The 5,332-nt window shown below is 47.8% G+C and overlaps 1 pseudogene; it reads left to right on the top strand.

The window, feature by feature from the left end:
* Positions 1 to 2,399: 2,399 nt before the first annotated feature.
* Positions 2,400 to 4,739, top strand: LOC147693194 (uncharacterized; annotated as a pseudogene).
* The last annotated feature ends 593 nt before the right edge of the window (positions 4,740 to 5,332 follow it).

Below are 5,332 nucleotides of genomic sequence, written 5' to 3'. Positions count from 1 at the left end.
CTTTTACTAACCGTAATCCAATTGCATTAAAAATGGCCGCCGCAACGTGGAAACTGTTCTGTGCATGCGTCTGTCCCATTCACATGACATGACGTTCTTCTGCTTTGGTGGGAATTCTTGCTTCTGCGCACTAGAGCTAAGATGGCTGCTTTGTGTCTTAACGTGCTAAAGCTTGTATTGCTGCTTTTACTAAATTGTTTGTTTTGCCTAATTTTAACGCCACAGTTACAATCAAAGTAATGGGAATAGAGTAGAGATAAGTGGTATACAGAACATTCATTTATTCTGTGTTCTAAAACTGTTTCTTTTTTACTTTGCTACTAGCTCGTGTTTGGGCCTGGGAGGTGTTTGTAACTCCATTTTGAAACCCACACTGCGCATGAGCGGATTTCTGAAGAATCCTCGAGTCATGGCGTTGAACCTGTGCCAGTGATAGTCTTGACTGAGATGTGCCTGAGAAAATGAACTTATGACTCTGCGAGAGGAAGACAACTTAAAATCCTTCTTCTACATTGTATTCATTATTGAAACATCCATTGTTGGGTGGAATAAAAGTGCATGGGAAAAAAAAATATTGGGTGGGAACATTGATCTGAATATTGAATAAGATGATCTCATAACTGGTATGGTGTGATGACCTCTCCTCGTCTTTTGACAAATCAAATTGTGGGAATACACGAACTTGCAACATTGGGGGGTGGTACACTGCCGTGGAAAATGGCATAACTAAGGTAGGCTTAGCTAGCTAGATTGTCCGACTTGTCCGAATAGCTGACCTGTCACTGACCCAACGCACTCAATAGGTGATCGAGAGCAGAGGTGCGGGGGGAGCACTCTGTCAGAAGATTCGATAACCCAATTGGGGTTCGAGAGCAGAGGTGCTGGCGGAGGACTCTGTCAGAAGATTCGATAACCCAATCGGGGTTCTACTGTTAGCCGCAGAGAGGGGTGTAACGCTGGCGTTGCACTTAGCTGGCGTTGCACTTAGCTGAGGGTACCATTTTCCAACCTAATTTGTTATTCACTTGTCCTGATGTACATCTTTGCCGTCCTACTGGCTTCTGAACTACTAGAAGTCCTGTCTTTTATCCCAGCCCACGGCCAGGGTTGGTCTTCACACTATTCTAGGTAACTATACATTCCATGTGGGTATGTTATTGTATGTTTTCCCTTTCTCTCCCTTTCCTATGTTTTAAATGCCTAAGAAAAGTCTTGTAACATTTCTGCATATCATTACTTTAATCCTTATCATTGTAATCGAGAAAGCCTTAGTTTTACATTTATGGACTGTAGTATTTGAGAATTGACATAGATAAAGTGGTTAAACTTTTCCCGCGTCTGTGGTTATTTTAGGAGTGCAAATGTTATTTCTATCTATTATTCTAACACCCTTGATCCTTAGGACTTTAGGTACCAGCGACAAGGATTGGCAAGTCAAGGGGTACAGGTTAAGTCCTAAACGCAAACAAAATTTATCTCTGATTAGAGCGGGGTTACCAGATAAAGTGTACACGTTTATGGGCCCAGGTAAGTATGTTAACTAGTCAGGTGGCCCCGCGCTCTATCACATCGTCAACATTTTTTCATCTAAAGATGGCTGCCGCGCTGTGTGTTTACGTCAGCACTACGCGCTAGCCATCGCTTCATCACCGTCACTAGAAGCCCTCCTCACGATTTTATGTCAGGAAGCGGAGACGAGGTTTATGCATGTCCTTTCTCCATTTTAATGACAGCAAGTTAGAAGAAAAAACAGCAAAAAAACATAACAAAACTACATATCCCATGAGGCACAGTAGTAGCCATGGGAGCCAGTCCACCAATCACAGTCCATCAAACAGCATATCGGGAATCTCCTAACGTAGTCCTTTCTCTTTCTCCATTGCTGCCCCTCCAGTTAAGTCCCCTTTTTTTCTAACTGCGTACTTAACAGGGTTTTGTTGGTATGGGCAGTGCTTTTTGGACAGTATTTGTTGTGTTACTGTAGCAGTGTTTCTCCCGCTTCACTTTCGACGCGTTTGGCTCCAGGCCGAGCGTCTTTCCTTCGCGTGTGCTCTGTGTGGTGCAGTTTTTCATTGACGCGCTGCCGGTGCTTAACTTTCTCCACAGCGCCCTTTGCGCGCGTGTGAAGAAAACGCGCTAGAGACCAAGCGCTTCACTTTTCCTTTGTTCTGCCTCTCTCCCCTGCACGGACACCGCGTTTGCGGTACGTTTACACGGGCTTTGCCCCTTTTTCTCGTTTTGTTGGCTGTTTATTTATTTGTGTGGAATTTATCAGTTCAACAACACTGGCACATTAAATGTTGCTTTCTTGAGGCATTATACAGCCATAGTGTTACTCTAACAGGCTGGTTGTTGTGGCACTCATGTTAGGGGGGAACCCTTGTGAATATTATAGAGTGTTTTAGTTTATGGGTGCCCATCCCTCATTGAATATGAAGTCAAGCACTGACCATGATTATATTGCAGCTCCCTCAGCTGTCCAGCAGCCACCCCCCTCCCCCAGGCACGCACTCCTGCAGAGGTGGACAAGCTCCTTTCTTTGGCTATTGCCCAGGCGCTTGCCCCTCTGCAGGACAGCGTGAATAAACTGTCTGCTCACATTTTTAAGGGTGTTGGTGTACTGGGTGACAGTGGGGCTGGGCCTAGTGGCATTCACTTGGTGGTGCCACGTAAGGCTGTCAAGCGTGACGCGGGGCACCTGGAGGGCTTCAGCAAACTTGCTGAGGTCTTCCATAGGAGTGCGCGCACGCTGAGAAGCGCACCCTACCGGGAGGACGACTTGCCCGGATATACTGGTGGCGAGTCCACCCCAGACCTTGACCCTGAGGAGGGGTTTCCCGAAGGGGGAGAGGGCGATTATGAGGAGGTTTTTGAGGACGATGAGGATTCCTCGGATGATCTGTTCGATTCAGGCAGGTCTTGGCGTCCTCAGTCTTCTTGTTCTGTTAGTGGTGATGTAGAGCAAGTCCATGCAGACATGTTTGATCCTACCTGTATTTTTCGTCCTCGCTCTTCTGACTGGGTCCCAGATAAAAAGACCACGGACTATGTTGCAGCGAAAATAAGACAGCCCCTTTCACAGGATGTGCGTTCCCGCCTTAGGTCCGAATGCCCTAGACCTTCTCTCCCTAACGGAGTGGCTTCTACCCCTGAGATTGACCCAAAATTATGCACCTTCTTTGCCAAATATATGAAGGACCCTAGGAAGGGTGTTGATCGTTCCTGGAGGGCTTGCCAGGATAAGCTTCTGGATGTGGTAGGACCCTTGACTAAAATAATTGAGCTGGCGGAGCGGTTGCGTGAGTCAGGGCAGCCGCTCCCAATGGATGACATTGCAGGATGGGCGCAGAGGGCCATGTGCCTCCTCGGCAATGCCAATTGTGCCCTCTCTGCCGAGCGCGCCGTTCTTTGCTCTTGAAAATTGATCCTAAATTAGGTGAATTGTCTTCCTCCGAGGCTGGCTCTGTTGCTCAAGGTACTTTATTTGGTGACCCCTTTGTCAAGGAGCTAGGGAAATTTGTAGCCACCTTCTCCAACCTTGATAAAGCCCAAGCATCAATGAAGAAGATTTTCCCAAAAAAGGTTTTTGGAGGGGCTGGACGTGGCAGGGGTCGCTCTTCCAGCCGGCAGTACAACCAAGGCCCCAATAGAGCCCAAGCCAAGAGTAACAACGGTTGGAACGATGGAAGACAGGGAACGTTCAATCCCTCCCGTGGAGGCAGAGGCCAAGGCAAGGGCCGTGGAGGAAATAAAAACAACTCCCCGGTTCGTCCCGGGGGCATGATTTCTCTTTTTCTAGCAAATTGGGCAGAAATTACGTCAGATCCCTGGGTTTTAGAAACTGTTCAGGGCTTTCACATAGAATTTTACGGGTCTCCCCTTCAAGCCTCTCGTCCCTGCCCTCTGGTCTTTTCGGATTCAGACTCAGTTCTGATAGATCAAGAGGTTCAAAACCTTCTTTCCAAGGGTGCTATAATTCCTTCTCTTCCGCATCCAAGAGGTTTCTTAAGCAATATCTTTCTCGTAGAAAAGAAAGAAAAGGGGTTCAGGCCGGTTATCAACCTCAAATCCTTCAACGAGTGGTTGATTTACCGACATTTCAAGATGGAAGGAATACATCTGCTCCGGGATCTCCTTCTCCAGTACGACTGGATGGTTCGGCTGGACCTCAAGGACGCCTATCTGTCAGTTCCCATCTTCTCACCACATTGCAGATTCCTTCAATTCCTTTGGAAGGGCAAGACTTACGAGCTCAGAACTCTTCCCTTTGGTCTGTCCTCAGCTCCTTGGTGTTTTACCAAGTTTCTCCGCCCGGTGGTGGAACATCTCTGCACCAAGGGCATACGTTTGATTATTTATCTGGACGATATCCTCCTAATGGATCAGTCCAAGACTCAGCTTCTTCTTCACTTGCAGATCTCCGTATCCCTTTTCAGAACCTGGGATTCAGTATCAATTCCCAGAAGTTGGATTTGTTTCCTCAACAGAGCATGCTTTTTCTGGGGTTATGCATCGACTCCAAGGAGGCCACTTTGAGTCTTCCTTCTCAGAAGATCACAAAGATCAAGAAAGAGATTCAAACTGTTCTTCGTCGAAACAGGTTTTCTCTTCGCCAATTGGCCAGGATTGTGGATTTGTTATCGTCCTCGATTCAAGCCATCTTTCCGGGGCCTCTCCACTACAGAGCTCTTCAGCGGCTGAAAGCCTCGCACCTCCGCAAGGGTCTCACTTATTCATAATTGATTACCCTGTCCTCGGAGGCCAGGTCGGAAATTCATTGGTGGTTGAATCACATGGAGGCCTGGAATGGGAGAGCGATCTTCGGCTCCCGTCCGGATCTCGTGATAGAGTCAGATGCCAGTCGCCTCGGCTGGGGAGCCAGTTGTGGTGCCCTCTCAGTGGGGGGTCGTTGGACGGAGGAGGAACTTTACCTCCACATCAATTGCCTGGAACTTCTAGCGGGTTCTTTCGCAATCCGGTCGTTCACGACCAACAGGGTTTCTTGTTGTGTACTTCTCCGAATGGACAATACGACGGCTGTGAGATATATCAACCGTCTGGGGGGCACTCTTTCCAAAATCCTGGCGGATCTCGCCAAGGACTTTTGGAATTACTGCCTCCAATGTCAGATTTCTGTAACAGCTGAGTATCTTCCAGGGGACCTGAATTTTGTAGCGGATTGGAACTCCAGACACTTCCGGGATGCCAGCTATTGGAAACTGGATCCTGTAGTTTTTTCACAGATCGTCTCCCTGTGGGACCCTCCTTCGGTGGATCTGTTTGCCTCTCGATGGAACACCCAGCTTCCCCGATTTTTCAGTTGGAAGCCGGA

This window comes from Lissotriton vulgaris, chromosome 8 (assembly GCF_964263255.1).
Source record: "Lissotriton vulgaris chromosome 8, aLisVul1.2, whole genome shotgun sequence".
NCBI classification, from domain to species: domain Eukaryota; kingdom Metazoa; phylum Chordata; class Amphibia; order Caudata; family Salamandridae; genus Lissotriton; species Lissotriton vulgaris.
This window is presented reverse-complemented; position numbering and strand designations above follow the sequence as displayed.